The following is a 22,431-nucleotide window of genomic DNA, read 5'->3' on the forward strand; positions in this document are numbered from 1 at the left end:
GTGTGTGTGTATGTGTGTGTGTGTGTGTGTGTGTACCTGGTACTAGTAAATTTTGACCTTGTGGGGACATTTTTGAGGTCCCCATGAGGAAACAAGCTTATAAATCATACAGAATTAGTTTTTTTGAGAAAGTAAAAATGCACAAAGTTTCCTGTAAGGGGTAGGTTTAGGGGTAGGGTTGGTGTAGGGCAATAGCACATACAGTTTGTACAGTATAAAAACCATTACGCCTATGGAATGTCCCCATAAAACATGGAAGCACAACATGTGTGTGTGTGTGTGTGACTTTCAACTTAAGCTATAAGTTTATGCAAAATGACTTCATTTTACTCCAAATGCCATCAGTTGTGGACAAAGTGCACAAATCAAGTATAAAAATATTACTCCAGCATTGTCATAGACTATCAAAACGTTAAATATGTTAAAATATAAATTTAGGTTATATTTCATTTGCACTTCATGTGTGCAAACAAGTGGGGGGAAAACAAAACAAAATAAAATATTTAAAAATATACTGTATATATATAGTCAAAACAAAATGTGCATTGGCAAACAATATAATGTAAAACCAGATGTCATATAGGGCAAAATGTATAATGTTTTAAGAACTCTCAAAAGTACAATAAAATGCTTTGGAATGTATTGAAATAAACATTTAAAAATACTCGAAAAATACTTGAAAAATGTACTTAAGTACAGTAACAAAGTAAAAATGCTTATTTACCAGCACAGAATATTAGTGAACACAATGGTTGATTTGAGATGTTGTGGAAATGTCACTGTCAGAAACTTTCAGCAAAATGTTCAGAAAACGTTTAGAAAACAAATGACAAACATTATTCTGTGATGTATGTCCACAGTTGGACATACTAGACAAATAAACTAGCCAGAGTGTGGGGGAAAAAATTATTTTAAGTCAACAAGGCCGAAAAGTGCCCACAGTTGAAGAAACACCCACATACAGAAATGTTTTTCCTGAAAGTATTAGAAACCGTCTCTTCACACTCCGCCATCATCCATCCAGAGAACATGTTGTGAAGCCTCCGCACTTCTCTCCTACTTCATCCCTCGCTTCATTAAGATGCCACCCAGTTTGATGTGGGAGTAGTCAGCCCTTATGGACATATATTACTAATGTTACATGTGAGCGTGCGTCACAGAATACTGTATCCCACAATGTGTTTAACTTGACCTTTACATTTCATTTGAAACAATATGCAAACATGTCTGAAATGTATATCACTACTGTCAAAAACAACTTTTTTTTGTATACTTGTATACTGAATAGTAATGCAATAAATAGTAGGCCTATTCCAAACACAGTCTACTTGTTTCTATACTTCCAGAGCTGTGGGGTCTGCAGCTGGGGAGAGGACAGACCTGAATCATATGAGAGTAACAGTAAATCACTCCTAGAATAGCTGCAATTCTGAGATTGCTAGTAAACATGCCACCGCTTTTGCTTGCTTGCTTTCTTTCATCAGGGCCAGCACACACAAAGGGCTGAGAGAAGGCAACATTACAAAGAATTCTGGGAGAATCAATTTCAGGTTTGACATGCAAATGACGTGTCCCACAAAGATGCTGTCCGCACGCCTCAGACTAATGTCAGGCCTGTTGAAATATGGGCTGAAGCTTTCAGCAATCATGCATTCTGATCTGGTTTGTTCATGGAATGTGTGTAGATAGTAAGAAAGTAAAAAAAGTCATTTTTCGAAGTATTTTACTTTTGGGTCTAGGCACCTCGGTTGGATTGTTTTGAAGCTGCGGGGATGGCTTTTTCTAGATTGTAAGATAGAAATAAGCTGAAGAACAGAACAGTTACTGGACATTATCAGTTACATTCATACACTTTTACTTTAGCCCTCAAATACAACACAATGCAATGCATAATTCAAAATATGGGTAAAACACCTGTGGAAAATCAATACGAAACAATCCTTCATGTTAATACAGTACATTGGGCCCTATTTTTTACAATTTTTTCTTAGAGTGTATGGAGGATGTGTAGTTTAATTTCACTAATTTAAAAATAAATACATAAAAATAAAATGAACTAAAACCAGAATTATCTACGTTTGTGCTGTTGTTTTTCTTTTAAAAATTATGTCACTAAAAGCATATTGCAAAACACTAAACAGATGCAAAGTGATAATGAGGACACAAGAACAACCTATGAATTGGTAATATATATATATTTTTTTTTATTTATTTTTATTTTTATTTTTTTATTATTATTAGAGAAAGGTAAAGACACCTGCATTTTTCCAAATAAATTGTCAGATTGTCAGAAAATGTCCAAAATGGCAACATCCACTTTAATGTATGCAATGAAATAATGAAATGTTCGCTCAATTGTAATCGTTTTTATTCAATATATTAAAGGAATAATGCAGACAAAAGTGAAAATTTGCCGAACATTTACTCACCCTCAGGCAATCCGAAATTGGGATGAGTTTGTTTCTTCATCAGATTTGGAGGAATGTAGCATTACATCACTTGTTCACCAGTGTATCCTCTGCAGTGAATGGGTGCCATCAGAATGAGCTGATAAAAACATCACACCACTCCAGTCCATCAGTTAATATCTTGAGAAGACAAAAGCTGTGTGTTTAAGAAACAAATCCATCATTACTGTGTTTTTTAACTTTAAGGGTGAGTACATTTTCAGCAAATGTTCTTTTATTGGGTGAACTATTCCTAGATATATAATGATGGGGACATGAAAATGCACTGCATAGTAAACCTGCCCCTGCCCCAATAGGTGTTTGTCTGAAATAATTATACCTGTGAGGAGAGATACGCTGATTAACCTTGTACTGGCTCAACTGAAATCACTGTTCATCTGCCCACACTGCAGTTACACTACATTCAGTGCCCCCCTCAACAGTCTTCAACACAGCCAGATATAAGCACCAACAAGACCCCCTTACACCTTTTGCCAACCAGCACTAAACCAATGGCATTCAGCTGCCTTGTCAGCCCCATATGTAATCCATCAAGACACAATTAATGCTAAAGGAAGTGGGCACCAGCTTGCAAGACACAGACAAATGGGCAGAATCTGAGTGGAACAACTATAAATAGCCAGAAGAGGAATTAATCACTGCTTATCAAGTCTCCTGTGTTTCATTCAGGACAGGGCAAAGCATTTGTTTCAGGATTTCATGCAGGTTTTTTTCATCAGACTAAAACAATCTGAGGGAAATTCTGGCTGAAAAATGAACACAAATGTCAATTTCCTAGTGTTTTGGTAGCATATGTCTAACTTTTCTTTTACGGAGTGTCTATTTAGACTAAGTGCAAACAGCCCGCCTTGTTGGCAGAGGCTATGTACATCAACTCCGCCCACCAGCATGTGATTGGAAGAGACAACATTACAAAAGATGACTGTTCATCAGTTTTAGTGGTGTAGATGGTTAAACATGTGTCATAGTCTTTTTGACGCAATCAAAACGAGTTCAAATCCGCCTTTTGCCGAACTTTTTTTTCTCCCGTTTCAAATCTCATATCACATCGGAAAGGCATTTATTTTCAATAAAAATGAAGGAAATAATCAAAAAGTTGAAAAGAAAGTAGGGTTAGGGTAGGTGTAGGAAGGTCTTTATTGTCCAAATAAGGTGGCATCCATTTAATAATTTGAATTAAAATGATAATTTACACTCAATACATTATTACTGCATACTGTTTTATAATGCAGGGGTGTCATGTTACAAAATGTATTACGGTCTTTTTGAACCAAAACTTTTTATAATTTTGACAAAATACATATTGTTGGAAAGGTCTGGGTCTGAAGATTTCATATTTGGTGTTTATTTATTTGGTGTAGAAATTGATAGATTTGTGACAGACATGGCGGATGTGTGTCTACCTTTGAGTGCAGGTGAGGACACGTTCAAGCTGCATTCGGTGCAGCTCGAGCCAAAAAAATTGCAATGGAGTTTGGGTGGCACCCGGTGGCTGTTTGTGGTATAACGCCTAAACAAAATTGCATATGAACCTCAATTTTTTTATATCAACTTCAAATTTGGAACACAACTTCTGTAGACATATGGCTTTAATTTTATAGCAATTTTGCATTTTTAACTATTTTTTTTTTATATTGAATTTATATAAAATAAAAGAAAAATAATACAATACATTTTCTTTCCAGTAAATTTAAACTTCTATAACTTTTTAATACTTTCATTTTATCAAATGATTTCCCCCTCTGTAATAATCTGCGAATTGTCTTCTTTAAAAAGAGACCAACCTTAGGTCTGTATTCAAAAGCGTTCATGAATTATAATCATTTAAGTTTGGATAGTGCACTTTCTCGTGAATTTTCAAAAATGGGGAAGACAGTTAAGGGGTTAATGGCAACAGCACTCCAGATGAGATGAACAAAACACGACGATCAGCATGATTTGAGAAGATTCCAGGAAAAGGAAGGAAGGACATTCTTACAAAGACATTTACATGCTCATTGGCAGACATTTTCTTTCATGCTTTTAGTGACCTTTAAACCCTTGAATGCACACGTATTTGATTTCATTTGAAATCATAACCGCTCTTTGTTATCCATTTTTCAGAATCCAAGATTTTACCTAACATCTATGAAGCCTAACCCAATGCGGTCTCAAAACATTATGGCTTTTCTTAAAGCTGATGTTCAGTTTTCAGCTGGCACAACCTCATCTAGTGAATAACAAACCATAATAACCGTGATGTGCACTTACTGTTATGGTATGCATTTATGTCGATTTTTCAATTTCATTCCAAATGCATGACATGAAGGCAATCTTTTGTTTAAACGTGAATAAATGTGAGTGGTTTTTGTCCGAGCAAAATGGCACAATGCTAGGGAGCTGCAGACAGTTGCGATTGTATGTGGCTGTTCACTGGCCCAAATCAAACGCCTCTCCAAGTCTTTTCACATTGCACCTAACTCCGGGTTATCATCTTTTTTAAATATGCTTTAAAGCATGGGGGTACTTTGGAAGAGGATTAGCACTGCTTTTAACCCTGGGTTTTGAAATCCTGCTCTGAAGCATTAGCCCCTGCAAGAGAGAAATAATCCATTGTTCAAACCGGTCTCCTACTGTATATGATTAATAATACTAACACTGCAAATAAGAGTGTTAACACAGCGTAAAACCCCAAAACCTGAACAGTGACTGAATGGTGTAAACATGGGAAAAGATTACTCAAAACTTACGCTTATGATATTTATGACTGATATGGCTAAAGTACATTATTTATTATTTAAAAGAAAAGAAAAAACATTAAAATGTATTAAAACCCATTTTTATATATTTTTTTTTTGCCATAATGTAAACAATGTCAGAGTTATACAGTTATACTAGTACGAGTATGATAATGAAGAAACATTATTTTTTTGTAAAAAAAGGAAAAGAAACGAAAGAAAAAAAATAACAAAATTGAGTCTCTGCTTATTTAAAAAGTCAAATCAGATGCAACCAATGTGAAAAGAAAGAAAAAACATAAAACAAGAAATCATATCATAAGGACTCATTAGCAGGCAAGGTTAGTTCAAGTTCAATAAAATGTAAATTATATTTGCTAAGCAATAAATAATTTGTATCTGTAAATAAAGTTAGTTTCCTTTCATATTTAAAAACTAAGATGAAGATGTGAACACTAACGTATTCAGTGTGTATGAAGAAATCAACATGAATACAGATTTTAAATGAGCTTTTTTAAAGATTTGTCCATTTCTTTATCTTGAAAGCTCGTAATGCACTGTGTGTGTTGTTGACCCAGCCCTCACTAATTGTAGTGATGTTCTTCTGTTGCTGTCTTCAGATGTTGTATTTCTTCCTTTATCTGCATTTGGGTCGTGTGGGGGCAACGTGACTTCTCTTTGAGATTGTGTTGACCTTTATGAAATGAAATCTGAGGGGGATGTCAGCTTTAGAGAGGACATCTGAAAGGTTCGCTGTCAGAGTGAGTGGCGGAAAGGTAAACAGACTGGGAAAGAGAAAAAAGCTGAAGTGGCATAGCCTGCAGTGATTATAAGCTTCAGTTCCTTCACTGCTGGGATTGCTCCAGACATTATCACGACTATCTTGCTGCATTGACGGTACACTGACCCCAGCAATTGTCTGCATGACCTTTGACCTCCGTGTTGACTCCACTCATGAAAATGTATTGAATATACTTTACAAAGACACCTACACAGCGGTGTAGGACAAGGAATACGATTTCTTTTTCAGTTCTCTTTAAAGCCAGATTAGTGCGCATTAGAGGAGCGATCCACGATAAAATCTGACATAATGAGTGCGAGTTGCTAACGTCAGCACAGCAGCCAAATGAAGAGGTATCTGACAGGCCTATCAGGAACTGCAATGGTGCATTTTGTCAGTGTGTCAACATAACAGCATCTGCCCTTATATTGGAAGTGCTTGTGCAATGCTCCTTCCAGTGGCTCAATACACTTCTCCTCAGAAACATTCAAAATGCCTTAGATTTAAAAGGTCTAATTGAAATCAAACTTCAACAATACTCCAATTCAAATCAGTTGGAGTACATTTGCTGCTATAAATACTTGTACTTATATATTGAACCTGTACTTATCTATATATTGATAAGCTTTAAGAGTTTCACACGACTGGCCTATAATGGTATCCAATTCTGAAACTACATTTGAATGCATTTTAACATTTAAAAGGACAGTTCACCCAAAAATTAAAACTGTCATCATTTATTTCCCCTCATGTTGTACCAAATGCGTACGCGTTTCTTTCTTCTGATGAACAAAGACGATATTTTAAAGAACATGGGTTACCAGTTGCTGGTAGCCATTGACCTCCATATCATTTTTTTTTTCTCCCATATTGTTTGTTTAACCAATTATTTTTATTTTTTTTTCCCCGGCTCAACATTAGATGACTGTTTAAAGACGGATAAATGGCACTTTTCAATGGTGCAGGGAACAGCTCAGAAAATTGCATACAATAAACATGAACTAAACTTTAACTTCGATAATAATGTGGGGAGTAATTTGTACACCCAGTTAAAGGGACACCTCTCACCAAAGACAATACAGATGTTGAAGATCTCGTTTACCCCACGGGCTTAAATTTGTATAGAGTGCATAACACCCTCCAGTCACAGTAACTGATCAAAATATCCCATATATTTTTCCAAAGCATCTGCTTTGATACACACACAGATACTGTCAATACTATCTACTCAGGACAGACGTTTAGAAATATGTCGGAGATATGATTATCTAGTATCATTTCAGGCATGACATCCACCTTTGACAGGGTTTTTTTATTTTTATAAAGCTTCTTTACTACTGTAAGGTGTCCAGAAAATGTCAAAAGATCTTGAGAAAGACATGGGGGGGTTTGACGGATAAGGTAATTTAGTTCCACGGAATCTGTGTAAGATGAGCTATGATTATTACCTGACCAAGATAAAGGTGTCAATTTGTTGAATTGCATTCACTTCATCATGAATCTTAAAAAAAATGCCCAAAACCTATGGTTTGAAGTAATAACTTCGCATACCCTCAAATATGGTCAACCGACACCTCTATGATCAAATGCCACTTAACTCACAGAAACTGATTTTTTTTTTAATTGCTCCATTTCTTAAATATACCTTGCTTGAGCTGGGGGAAAACACTTTGCAAACTGGTTCACGCTGAGATAGATACATGTTAAAGCTGCAGTCCGTAACTTTTTTGTGCTCAATTTACAAAATTTATATAATAAGCGAGTACACCATGAATCCATTTTCAAACCGTGTTTTTGGCTTATCCTGAATCACTACGGTACACCTAGATTAAGTGTTTATATTCGGACTATTTTATATGCGGAGTAGCCCGGTACCTGCGTGATCCGTCATAGACACAAGAGAGTAGTTCCGGCTACAACGTTCTTCCGCAAGACGCACGCGGTTCCGTTTACTAGCCGCTAGAGCGCCACAAGTTACGGACTGCAGCTTTAAGGAACGTATTGGTAGAGCTAGTAAACACTAATCTGTGTTTTTGGCTTATCCTGAATCACTACGGTACACCTAGATTAAGTGTTTATATCCGGACTATTTTATATGCGGAGTAGCCCGGTACCTGCGTGATCCGTCATAGACACAGAGTAGTTCCGGCTACAACGTTCTTCCGCAAGACGCACGCGGTTCCGTTTACTAGCCGCTAGAGCGCCACAAGTTACGGACTGCAGCTTTAAGGAACGTATTGGTAGAGCTAGTAAACACTTTCCACACTAGAGGGAGACACAATCCATGTTATACCTGCTCTTCTGTGACAGCCGACACTGGAACGGGTTTCTCAGGTGAACGGAAAAATTATCCACAACTTCAACCTATACTACATTTAATCACAAGTTTTACCAAGTCAACATGAATACAGTCTTCTCATAAGGCACAGTATGTAATACTTTGTGAAACCGCTTTAAAAATAGTCATCCGTTCGCCATAATGTAACACTTGAAAGCCAGAACTAGTTTTAGTACTTCTTTTATTTGGTACAACCGGTAAGTTAACGGTCAAAGATGTCAACGTGTATTGCTAATTTTGCATTTCACATGTAAAGCCCTCCAATACCCAGTCTAAACCTGTACAAAGAACAGTCATGTGCTTGAAGCGAAAAACACACAAACAAGCTCCTAACCTCGAGAAAAGCAAAAAGCTCAAGAAATAGAGTTAAGCACATCATACACGAGTCCCTATCAGGTCGAGAAGACAGCTAATATCAGACAAAGACAAAGCTGCAGTCTAAACAGCGCACAGATAAGTGAAGGAGAGTTAATCGATGTGTAAAACCACTGCTATAAACAAACCGAAAGCTGCATTTGTTTGTTTTCTGAACATGGACCCATGATGACACCTCGTTTTTTTTTCCCTCTCATGTGAACTCAAAAAGAAAACAGAAAATCTTTGTATAAGTAAAAAAAAAACATCAGAATCCCCTATAACTGTAGTTTTCACTTTTCTTCACAGCTGACCTCTTTGTTTTCTTTGTGTTTTCGAACCTCTTCCAGCTTCTTGTCCTAAAACAGAAGCAAAAATCATTGATGGTTTTTATGGTGACAAAAACGATCTGTGAAAACACAGAGTCACCTTTACCTTCTCTTTGAACTTCTCGTTCATGGCTGCTGTGTATACACACATACTTGCATTTGTTCTTTACGGGGACTCTCCATAGGCGTAATGGTTTTTAAACCGTACAAACTGTATTTTCTATTGCCCTACACCAACCCTACACCTAAACCTACCCCTCACAGAAAACTGCTGGCAATTTTTCAATTTCATAAAACACAATTTAGTATGTTTTTTAAGCCTTTTGTTTTACAGGGCCTCGGGAAGTGTCCTCATAAACCATGTATACGTTGTTGTACCCATGACATTATACACATTTGTGTCCTCATAAACCACATATACCAGTACACACCTTCTTATACATTGTATTTATTATTATTATTATTATATATTTTTTCATTTATTTATTTTAAGAAAATAAATCGTTCCCACATGAAAAAAAATACTATAGTAATTTATAGTAAATACTATAGTGTTTTTGAACCATACTATAGTAAAGTGTATTATAATGTATAGTATTTAACACTTTGTTAATGAATGCTACAGCATACTGTAGTATTAACTATAGTGAACTGATAAACACTGTAGTATACTTTAGTTTTTACTACAGTAAACTGTAGTATATTGTAGTATAATATACCCTATAGTTGTAGAAAACTTAGTACAGTATTGGGTAACTATTACTCTAGCTGTTATATTACAACAGCAACTATAGAATTACCACAACAAATTAATTCAAGAACTATGGTATGGTTCAAAAACACTATAGTATTTAAGTGTCCTCATAAACCATGTATACGTTGTTGTACCCATGACATTATACACATTTGTGTCCTCATAAACCACATATACCAGTACACACCTTCTTATTTGTATTTATTATTATTATTATATATTTTTTCATTTATTTATTTTAAGAAAATAAATCGTTCCCACATGAAAAAAAATACTATAGTCATTTATAGTAAATACTATAGTGTTTTTGAACCATACTATAGTAAAGTGTATTATAATGTATAGTATTTAACACTTTGTTAATGAATGCTACAGCATACTGTAGTATTAACTATAGTGAACTGATAAACACTGTAGTATACTTTAGTTTTTACTACAGTAAACTGTAGTGTATTGTAGTATATACCCTATAGTTGTAGAAAACTTGGGTAAAGTAATTTGTTTATATCACTATAGTTGTTATATTACCACAGCAACTATAGAATTACCACAACAAATTAATTCAAGAACTATGGTATGGTTCAAAAACACTATAGTATTTACTATAAATTAGTATTTTATTTTTTTTTTTCATGTAAACTGTAGTGTATTGTAGTATATACCCTATAGTTGTAGAAAACTTGGGTAAAGTAATTTGTTTATATCACTATAGTTGTTATATTACCACAGCAACTATAGAATTACCACAACAAATTAATTCAAGAACTATGGTATGGTTCAAAAACACTATAGTATTTACTATAAATTAGTATTTTATTTTTTTTTTCATGTGGGTTTTCTCGATTGAGTACGCCTCCTGATGTGCCCAACAGGAGGTCTGGTCACTTTTTCGGAAAACTGGGTTCCCATTACAGCCCAACAATTAAAGAAATTTAGATGACATGTCTTGAATTCAGCGCGCAAAGGTTTGCTACAGCTTCGCGGGAAAAATTTTTTTTTTTAAATTGGCGCGTTTTCTTCAAAAACACACACAGCCCCTCCCCTGCACGTGTGAAAACCAGACGTGGGGAGGGGGAAAAAAATACACTTTGTCGTTATAAGTCTGCCATTTTTGTGTGTTCTTGCTGTAAAACGACCAACGATACCGAAGTGCATTTTGTGGAGAGACAAAGTCGCTTTTTTTATACAGTCTATGCTTTTATTAGAGCCAAGGAGAGAACAGATCCAAACAAAGACAAGCGTGCACAGCTCCGCCCTGCTCTTACTAACGTTACATCTCCATGATAACTCCTGCACACTACAAAAACATTATGCAATCTGCCCATTCTGGCTGTATTCGAAGCTGCAACGGTCTGATGCACGAGCAATGCATTATGAATGCAAAACCATGGTGTCATAAACTATACGGAGACGAAGATGCATGAGAAAGCTCATCATAACGTAGGTCAGATATTGTGACTTTTCAATATTCTTATCAGATTATACCAACATGTTGACTTAAACGTGACCTAAATTAAGACAAACCTTTAAAAGCGGGTCGGAGTAAAGCATGCAGGCATTGGATAAACTTACGGCATTAACAATAATAAACAAACGCACTGTGTAGACCAGGGACAAAGCATGCTTCCCTTAACTCTCAATATATGACATGCATGCCACAGAAATATAAATCTACACTTCATTAATCCTACTCATGCAAGACGCATCGCACAAATTTATAAAATCGTGTGCATTTTACCATAACAATGCAGGCACACACACCCACCCACCTTCACACAACAAGATCCAGGTTCGAATGATGACAAAGCTCGCCTCGCGCAGTTTTTTTTTTTCTCACTTCAACGCATGTCAAGTTCGCGCATAAAAGGATCGAATTTATGTCGTCACTTCATGTTCTTGACGCCTATTGGCTGCGCTCACTGGCTCCCGGATCATGTAGTTTTATTGAGAGGGTTCTGTAACAGCGGCTGATGGTGGTGAACCATGGTGTATTATGTCTACTCGCAAACTTGACTTTGGCAGTGAATAAAACACATGTAAATGGGTGTTTATGTAAAAGGAAAGTCTGTGAGTTTGTTCTTTTAATAGTATTTTAAATGGTAAGCCTACTTGTGATAAATGCTTCTTACCAATGCATTTACAACAAATAAATTAATTAAATAATTAACTGTTGTTGCAAGTATTTCAAATAGTGATCTATTGCGTCAGTGTCAGACAGTATGATCAGTATTACTTACAGCAAAAAAAAAAAAAAGATGGCTGTTGTCAATCATGCATTCAGTACATGAATTAAACTGAAAACCAGTAACAATAGATAAACTGATTTGTGTTCTGGCAGTATTTCATGTCATGTTACAGGCCAAGTCTGCCATCTTTTTTTTTTTTTTTCCACCCGCATGTCATATAAGCCGTGACTGATTACCTCATCTTCCACATTTGGAATGGAACTGCATAATGTTGCAGGGCAAAGGGAAGTGACTCATCATGTCAGCATGAAATAATTCCAGCACAGGGATTTAGAATAATACCTTTACCTGCATGAGCATGCTTAAATTTAGTCACCTTGCGTTCACTGATTTGAGTCTGCATGGAATCTATAGATGAAAACATTAATGCTGTGTTGTTCAAATATGTCTGAAGCAATCTGAAATGAAACACAAATGGATTGTGAATGTCCATGTTCTCAGTGTGACATGTGTCTGTTAGAAAATGGGCTGGAAATCTGAAAATAGCTTCTGGTTATTATTAAGCTCTTCACAGTCTCTGACAGTTGTTACATAGGAGTTTAGGGAGAGAAGTAGAATTTCTAGCTTTGTAAAACAAAGCTTTTTAATGTTAGGCTATATTTAGCATATCCTCCTGTTCCCAGACACAGCACAGCAAAGTTCAGTATTGTGCTAGTCATGATGCTGTGAATATTTACAGTAAAATCTCTTGATTTTGCTTTTGCTTTTGTTCTCAGTTCATGTCTGAAAGCACAACGAATGTATAACAAGTTATGCACTGAAGTTAAAGACTCAAAGCTATTAAACTAGAGGCATGAGCAATTTAGCAAGTGGCAGTAATCAGTTTATATGCATACATTCATGTTATAATTATCCCTGGTTCTTTTATTGTGGCAGTCAACATCTATCAGTACTGCTGCTGCATTGTAATCGTCTGAAAAATGCTGATCAATATAATGTGTATGTGTATCCAGGCACACTGGTGGATGAACAGATGGTGTTGGGCAGCTCCATGCCAACAAACCACAAGCCCTGTCTGTGTGGGGCAAAAACAGGCAGGCATGAAGGGACGGGTGAGTTTTGGTGACCTAAAACAGCAGATAGTAGTCTATTATACAATCAATGTAAACAACATGTACTTGAAATCAATCATAAAATGTATTTATTTTATGTAAACTCCATGGGACATTATCATATGTGATATCAGATGAAGTCTGGGTCATAATACAGTATATCATGAAACGGTAAACAGTGGCATTGGCAGCCAAATTGCTATTACCGAGCAGGTGATATGACCAGGGCCTGGTGAGGAAGGGTCTCCCACTGATTAATCAATTCTGTACACCTGCACTATCAAAATCATCATCACTGAAAGTACAACAGGTCAGAAAAATCTGGTGAATGCGATTATATCAAAGCCTGAGAAAAACCATGTGAAAATTAACATACTGTAATATGATGTCTCCTAACAAATGACTCTGCAGCTGGGAGGAAGGGAGGAAAAGGGAAAAGTAAGTGTGTGCGTGTGTGTGTGTGTGTGTGTGAGACCCTTTTTTTTTTTTTATCAGCACGGTCCATTCCATTTCACAGGGGCAGTGGGATTCTTTGGGCTCATTTTCTAAAACCTTCTATTGGCCTACATGGTGCTCACATTTTGCTACACAGAAAATGCTCATTACTTTAGATATGCAGGTTAGTGGTTTTGACAACTGAGAAGAACCATGAGCCCTATTAAGGTGTAGAAATCTCTTGCACTACGTTTTGATGGTTGGCCCAAATAAATTAATAAAGGTTTTTTTTTTTTCATTTAATTTCTTTCTACATACGTGTGTACAGTGCATGCATAATTATTAGGCAAGTTGATATTCTGATCATATTTATTTTTTCCAAGCACCTTTTACCAATTCCAAACAACATCAATCTTAATAACAACTATTAATTTTGAATGCAACCATTTAAAAGTGATATAAAATTGTAGGTTGGAAGTGAAAAACCCCTTAAATTCATGTGTGCATAATTATTAAGCAGCTTTTCTTTTACAGATAAATTTAGCAAAAAAAGAGATTTAACTCAGACTGAAAAGTGAAAAATTATTAAATCCCCATGTGAAATATTAAAAACTAATGCAATATAAGAAATTACAAAGTTAAGGCATGAACATTGGACAGCAAAATGCTTATTGGGTCATTGGGTCAAAAGTAAAGGACTCAAAACAAAACCCTGAGGAATACCCCTGGCAGTCTGTAAAGGTGCCTGCCATTCGCACCCATTGTGTTCTATCAATTAGATACTTTCTGAACCAGGATATGTTAGACATTCCTATATTTGAGTCTGGTTTTCAATATATCATGATAAACCATATCAAAGGCTTAGATTTGGGGTCTCCAAACTCAGTCCTGGAGGGCCACTGTCCTGAAGACTTTAGCTCCAACTTGCTTCAACACACCTGCCTGGAAGTTTCTAGTATGTCTAGTAAGACCTTGATTAACTGGTTCGGGAGTGTTTAATTTGTGTTGGAGCTAAACTTTGCAGGGACGTGAACCTCCAGGAGCAGGATTGGACACCCCTGACTTTTTGACATATATTTTTTCCTAAAGCTTGATGCGATAAAATATTATGTTCAGCTAAAAATAAAGCCAACTATCACTAATAAGAGTTTCAAAACCCTTCAAATCAAAGTTTAGAAAATCAGTTTCCAATTATCCATTTTTTGTTGGATCACCTTTAAATAATTAATGAACTAAACGAAACTTTTAATAATTATGAATTAAATACATAAGTTCTGTCCTAATTAAGATACGGTAATGACTTTCTAAGGCATATTTAATGTGCCTATTTTAATGACTACAGCTATCTTTTCAGTAAAGCAAATTAATATCAAAGTTGCATGATTTTAATATATGTGACCCTGGACCACAAAACCAGTCTTAAGTCGCTTTCAGGAACCAAAATCAGCAATGAATTGAAATGAATCGCTAAACATACTCAAAAACTCATGAAACTTTGCACATGCGTCAGAAGTGGCAATAATTTACATCTGATATAGGTTTCAGAAGTGGGTGTGGCAAAATGGCTCAATAGCGCCACCTATAAAATTTCAACGAAGTGCCCCTCGAGCTATGTTTCACATACATGTACGAAATTCGGTAGACACTAGCGCTACAAATGTTTTTTTTTTTTTTACTTGTCTGAATCTGCATGTGGTTCTTTCAGGAACCAAAATCAGCAATGAATTGAAATGAATCGCTAAACATACTCAAAAACTCATGAAACTTTGCACATGCGTCAGAAGTGGCAATAATTTACATCTGATATAGGTTTCAGAAGTGGGTGTGGCAAAATGGCTCAATAGCGCCACCTATAAAATTTCAACGAAGTGTCCCTCAAGCTATGTTTCACATACATGTACGAAATTCGGTAGACACATGTAACACACCAATACCTAAAAAAAAGTCTCCGGTACAAAGTTCGAAACCGAACAGGAAGTCTGTTATTTTGAATTTTCTCTGCAAGTTTTGTGCCGTTTTTGCATTTTCAGGTATTGTATTTAAATGAACTCCTCCTAGAGATGTAAACAGATCCACACGAAATTTGGTCAGTGTAATATAAAGCCCTTTGTGACGTTAAATTGCAAAGATCTTAAGTTTTCGTGTCTGTGGCGGCTTGACAAACTTAATTCGCTGTTTCGCCATGAAATAGGAAGTTGTTATAATTCAGGCGTACAATGTCCAATCTGCCCCAAACTTCACATGTTTGATACGACTCCTGACCTGAAGAGATCTATATGCCCATATTCAGTTATAGTCATAGCGCCACCTGCTGGCAACAGGAAGTGACATGTTTTATTCTCTAACGAACTCCTCCTAGAGATTTAATGACATCTACATTATATTTGAATAGTCTAATCTAAAGGCCTTTGCAATGTTAAATTGTGAAAATCTTGAGTTTTCGTTAAAGGGCGTGTCCGTGGCGGCCTGACAAAATTTGATGTTTCGCCTTGGAAAAAAATTGTTGTAACTCAGCCATACAATGTCCGTTCTGCACCAAACTTCACACGTTCATTAAGAGTCCTGGCCTGAACACATCTAAAGGCCAATATTCTGCTGGCAATAGGAAATGACTTAAGTTAGTTTAAGTTACACTAACTTAAACATGCAATGTCCAATCTGCACTAGACTTCACATGTTCAGTAAGATTCCTGGCCTGAAGACATCTACATTTACATTTATATTTAGTCATTTAGCAGACGCTTTTATCCAAAGTGACTTACAAATGAGGACAATAAAAGCAGTCAAAACTAACAAAAGAGCAACAATACATAAGTGCAAATGACAAGTCCCGGTTAGCCTAACGCAGTACATGTAGCAAGGTGTATATATATATATATTATACACACAAACATATACACACATACACAAAGAAACAAGTAAGATAAGCAGACCAGTACCTCCACCTCGTCCAGTCAGACGGGGGGACTGGGAAAAAGAGAAATTATTTGAGTGTGCTGCAGGTGTAGCATTGTCCTCTGGTTTTAACCACGTCTCTGTCAGGGCCATGAGGTTTAGTCTTGAATGACTTGTAATAGAAGTAATAAAATCTGCTTTGTTTACAGCAGACTGGCAATTCCAGAGACCAATAGAAAAAGAAAGTAGAGTATTAGTAGACATAGGCAAAGTGCGCAGGTTGTTAGGATTGCGCTGCCTACAGTGTGTGATGCATGGTTTGCGAGAGGTAGTGATAGTAGGGATCTGGAAACACATAGTAAGAATTGGTTACTATGATATACTGGGCTGTACCACTCCTGTTGCCAAACTGTCTAAGCTCCAGTCATGCAGGTGGTGATATCACTGCTACAGGACCTCTGTCTGTGTGTGTGTGAGTGAGTGAGTGAGTGAGTGAGTGAGTGAGTGAGTGTGTGTGTGTGTGTCTGTCTGTGTGTGTGTGTGTGTGTGTGTGTGTGTGTGTGTGCTCTGTTCACAGCTTTGAGATCCAAATCAGAACAAAGGATGAAGTCACCACCCAGAATTTCCCAAAATACAGAAGGAAGAAGAGACCCGCTACATGAGCAAAACAACTAGTGAAATCAAATCCAATCCTCTCAAATACTCCATTTGAATCAGTTTTACAAAATAGAAATATATGAAAACATGAGCAAAACGTATTCAGATCATCCTCTGTCAGTAACTATAGTGGCATAGTGAGTGTTTGCTCTGCCCCACTCCATCAGGAATGGTTTGATCTGTTGAGTCAAACAGTGAAAGGATGTAAACGGGCCACATAAGGGACTTCTGAAGGGCTTGAGGGTTTGATCACTGCTGGAGATACAGCAGGTCACTGAATCAGGTTGTGAATCATTTCTTAAATAAGGAAGCTGACAGCTAGTGATGTGTAAATGTCCCGAGCAGCTCCCCAAAACAGTCAGTTTCTTCTGGATGAGACAAGTTACGGAGCAACCGTGCCCATGAGACACTGTCTTGCATGGCTGAGGCTGTGTCAACTTTCAGGGGACAATAACTGAAGAGCAGCGTATAATGTCAAACTGTAATGTCTGAGAAGTGATTTGGGTGGATAAGAAGCATCCATCCTTCTGTCAAATCAAAAATAGCTAGAAGACGATCACTGCTGTGACCTTTCCATATTTGGGAATTTGAATTTTACACTTATGCAGACACAGGAGTCTAGACAAGAGCAGTCTAGAAACACATCAGCAGGGGGAGAGTCTCACAGAGCTGCTTTACTCTTCTTCAAACACACACACTTCTACTAAAGGAACAGAGTACAAACAACGCCCCAGTGAGTCATTACCTAGTTTATTCAATTCACATGTATTCTCATATTAGTGATGTCAAGCTGTCAAGTGTATGACAGTTTAATATCCTCCCCAGTGTCTCTCTCTCTCTCTCTGTGGTTAAAGATGGTTTCTTCCACAGCTGTGTGATAAGAGTAAAAATGTCTCAGTGTGTGAGAAAGAGGAAAGTCTCCATCTAGAGGACAAATGGGGAAATGCACTATCATCACCTCAATCATAATAGCAGCTTGATAAAAAAAAAAACGACATTATAAAACATTCAGAAGCAATCTGTTCTGGGATTAATTACATTCTTCTAGCTCTTTCTCGAAACAAAACCTAAATGTACGTTTTCTGTTTGTTTGTCTCCTTACAGGATAAAACATTAATAGGCTACAGAGGTTTGTTTAAATCTCAGCACTATACACTATAAAAAATGCTGGGTTAAAAAGGGACTGGCCCAGCGGTTGGGTTGTTTTGACCCAGAGGTTGGGTTGTTTAGACCCAGCTATTGGGTTGTTTTGACCCAGCGGTTGGGTTGTTTTGACCCAGAGGTTGGGTTGTTTAGACCCAAAACAACCCAACCTCTGGGTCAAAACAACCCAATAGCTGGGGTTGTCCCTTTTTAACCCAGCGCTGGGTTATAGTTAACCCAGCATTTTTTTAGAGTGCAGTAATAGTCATGGCAAGATGTATTGACTGTTTTTTGTTTTTTTTAATAAACCAAGCAAATTAATGTTTTGCTATTATCTCCTAATGTGATTTATGCCACCTTTTCTCACAGACACAGTTCATGACACGTTTTTGAGCTGTTTTATTGAAATACAAAATCTTACAAACAGCTAAAGTTGAAATTTACAATAACAGATCAAAACAGCTCTACACAATGTAAATATATAGAATCTTAATTTTGCAAAACATGAAAATATGGAGCAATGGTTTGAATAGGCGTGCTGTTATTAATGAAACTGCCATGAACGCACTTAAGAAAGCACTCTTAATTTGCAATATCATCCTGTAATATGAACACTTCATCTGTTATTTATTCAGTCCGATGATTTTCAGTGATGTGTCAGTGAGATCAAACTTACAACCAGTGCTCCTCTTAACATTTATCCATGTTCAGCGATACTGGCATTATCATTGAGACATTGTTCTGGATATAATGAATATGAATATTTTGCTAAATGGCGCACCTCTAATTTGGTCCATTTATTAAATGCATCAAAGTCAGAAGTCATTTTTTATGTTTTTATGCCCATGCAGGGCATGCTAGTTCAGTGTGTGCTTGACTTGTTTGACAACATTTTTTCTTCAAGTTTGCATACGTCGAGACAAGTCCTAGCGGATTAGGAATAAGAGTCTTCCCATCATCTCTGTCATTCATTTTGTGAGAGGAATTCATCTGAAAGGTCAAACTCACAGACGAGAGCCACATACAGTGGCTTCAAACATGATCTGTACATTTACAACACACTTAAAAAATATCTCTGTGGATCTTGTTGCATTGCATACAAAATACCAAAAAAGTGTTGCTTAGTTTAAAGAAAGAAAACACAAGCACATTTTCAAGCAAATGTTCAGGCTTGAAATGATAAAGCAGTAGATTAATATGACAACAGTCGAACAATTTAACAAAAAGAAAAAGCATTCTCTTGTGAGAAAGAAGTACACTTTTGGTATACTTTAAAAAAAAGTGTAGCTATCTAGTATGGAAATAACTTACTTTAAAAGTATATACTTGTATTATATAAGTGTGAACTGAATGTGATGTTTTCAAATTTTTTACCTAAAATGTATTATAGTTTACATTTATATGAAATGCAATTGATTGCACATAAGAGTGCCTTTTGACCAACTTAAACATCTTTATATGTCATTTTTATATTCTCTTTGAAATATGGTTAAGTGTACTGCTGAACTGTACTGACAAGCATTTATGGTAAAGTAATATTTAAAAAAACAACGTTGTAATATATTTGTAATTACACATTTGTAATTATGAAGTTTTTGTACATCAAAAATATATTTACTTGAAATATAATATCAATACAATCGTTATCATTTAAACTGTTGTATTGCTATTATATTTCAAGTAAATATATTTCTGATGAACCAAAACTTCATCGTACTTGTTTGTGTGCTTTAGTATGTTAGTCAGCAGCACATTAAAATAAGTGTACTTCTTTAACGCATGCCAACAGATTAATGACTCTGTGGTTACTCTGTTAACAACTGCTGAACCTGTGATATTCCTTTTAAACCTAATGCAATGACATCTAGACATTTTAAGTGTGTCTCAAGTGTACAAACACACTAATAACACATTAGGGGTTGCTATACATTCCCTTGAAGTAGTTTCAATGAAAGATTGACTAGAAAACAGCAGTTTACCTTAAAATATCTGAAATAAATAGTTGATTATGGCTTGAGTCAGACATACAGACAGAGCAATAAACATACTTTCACTAATATCTAGATCTCAGTTCTGATTTTTGAGAAATTCACTATAAACAGACAACCTGTTGTAGTTTGCATTTGTAAAATATTGAATATAAACATGTAGGACATTTAATCTCCCAAATGTATAAATAAATGCGAATGCCCCTCATCCTACCCCAAATTACACTATGTACAAAATCCCATGCGGATCAGTGACGGCTCGTGCCAGCGAGCGCAGTCCCGTTTGTAAGGTCATGTCTGTTCATGTGCTAATAGCTGTGAACAGACGTCCCGTCTCAAGCTGCTGACTGTGACACTGAAAGCTGTGTTTTCAGACGCGATGCATACTGTGTGGCAACATATGCTGATGACACACTACCTCTGTCTGCTGTCAATAAACACATATCCCATACGAATCTTTCAAAGAGTTTCCAATCTCTGTGAGAGGAAACCTGCCTCCTCCTTGATTATTACACTTCGTAACGGTAATATTTAACATAAAAAAAGCTTTTATAATACAAAAATGCTATGACACATATTCTGATATGTGAAGAGATCATTAATGCAGCAGGCCAGAGCAGGGTCAATTGAAAAAACAACATTTCTTCAGTTGCAAATCTGGCAACCTGTTTACTCGGCATAACAATAGATTTCCTTTTTGCCTGAAAGAAAAATATTTTGTTCTGCTTTCTTTAAAGGGGTCATATGATGCTGCTAAAAAGAACATTATTTTGTGTATTTGGTGTAATGAAATGTGTTTATGCGGTTTAAGGTTAAAAAAAAAACATTATTTTCCACATACTGTACATTATTGTTTCTCCTCTATGCCCCGCCTTTCTGAAACGCGTCGATTTTTACAAAACTCATCGGTCTGAAAAGCAAGGTGTGCTGTGATTGGCCAGCTATCCAGTGCGTTGTGATTGGCCGAATACCTCAAGCGTGAGACGGAAATGTTACGCCCCTCACATACTGTGATGCCATGTCCGGCAGGAGCGACGAGACAAAAACATGAAAACCCATTATAAACGAGGCATTCGTTGCATCCAGTGGGGACATAATTATGAATTATAATGACTTATACTGTCTTTTTACGCGTTGTGTTACATCGCGCCGTGTAAACATGTCTGCATTTGTGATCGAAGAAATTACAAACAACAAGCGCTACTCTACACTGCTCAAAACTCGCGTTTGAATCGTCAGTGGCAAATTCTTTAAATATAAAAAAAACGTACTTACAGTCTGTGAGTCAGAACAGCCGGCATTGTAGTCTACTCTCCCAGGATCAGGAAACAGTCCTCCATAAAATGTGCTGCACACATCTGAATATTTGGGTTGAAGTGTTCTGGAACAGTGTTGTAAATACAACTTAACCACTGATTTCTAGTCGTGTCCTCTTTTGGAAGACCAGACAAAGTAGTTTCGCTTTCACAACGAAACACACAGCATCTCCACAGCATGGCTGTAGCGTCAACAATACTACAGCGAGAATAAAAGTTACGCCTTCTTTCTTTGCGTGAACATTTGGGCGGCGTTATGCAAATCTTCCCATATAGTGAGGTAGCCATGTGGGGGCGTGTTAGAACGAGCCGTTTTAGGTAGGCGTGGTTGACTCTTAACTTTTATAAAGAATATCTCTTTGGATTTGAGACTTTAGTCTTTGCAACTTTACAGATCTTCTTTATGCACCAAGAGCTTGTAACACTCCAAAGAGAAAGGAAAAATTGAAATCACATCATATTTGGGGTTGGAGGCCATTGTACAGATTTTTTTTTTAAAATAGGGACTGAATTTAAAATATTTAAAATACATTATTTCATTAAAGTTTGCATACATTTGTCAACTTATCAATATATTCCAGTAAAAAAATATATATATAAATATGACTTAGATTTACATTAAAATGACACTTAAAAGATTAAGTAAATATATAATATTATAATATAAATATTATAATATACATGTTTAAAGTTTATGGCACCTAAACAGTACTTGTTTTTCAAATGATCTGGGCTGCATTAGAGGATATTAGAAAGCATTAGAGCCAGTGGTTTCTACAATCTTGGGAAACGCAGCCTTGCTTTATTCGCCCCTTCACTTCAGAGATTCATAGTCTCTGGCCTTCATGAATGCAGGTTTGTGTGTCTGTGTATGTGTGTTTTCCACATGGCTTAAAAAGGCTGAAATACACAGATGAATCATCACTGACAACAAGCCTGCCTGCTTATATTTAGCAAT

The 22,431-nt window shown here is 36.4% G+C and overlaps 2 long non-coding RNA genes across 2 annotated transcripts in view; one reads left to right on the plus strand and one right to left on the minus strand.

Moving 5' to 3' along the window:
* Nucleotides 1–14,182, plus strand: part of LOC107708723 (uncharacterized) — a 17,991-nt gene extending 3,809 nt beyond the window's left edge. The window contains exons 2-3 of the long non-coding RNA XR_001636402.1: nt 3,416–3,418; nt 14,171–14,182. This is a non-coding gene — a long non-coding RNA (uncharacterized LOC107708723). The remainder of the gene's footprint in view (nt 1–3,415; nt 3,419–14,170) is intronic.
* LOC107708722 (uncharacterized) lies at nt 8,469–9,123 on the minus strand. Its single transcript, XR_001636401.1, has 2 exons — nt 9,094–9,123; nt 8,469–9,017 (listed from the first exon to the last, which is right to left on the minus strand). It is a non-coding gene; the product is annotated as an uncharacterized LOC107708722 (long non-coding RNA).
* Nucleotides 14,183–22,431: the final 8,249 nt, after the last annotated feature.

Source organism: Sinocyclocheilus rhinocerous, unplaced genomic scaffold (genome assembly GCF_001515625.1).
Source record: "Sinocyclocheilus rhinocerous isolate Xijiao unplaced genomic scaffold, SAMN03320098_v1.1 scaffold54, whole genome shotgun sequence".
NCBI classification, from domain to species: Eukaryota; Metazoa; Chordata; class Actinopteri; order Cypriniformes; family Cyprinidae; genus Sinocyclocheilus; species Sinocyclocheilus rhinocerous.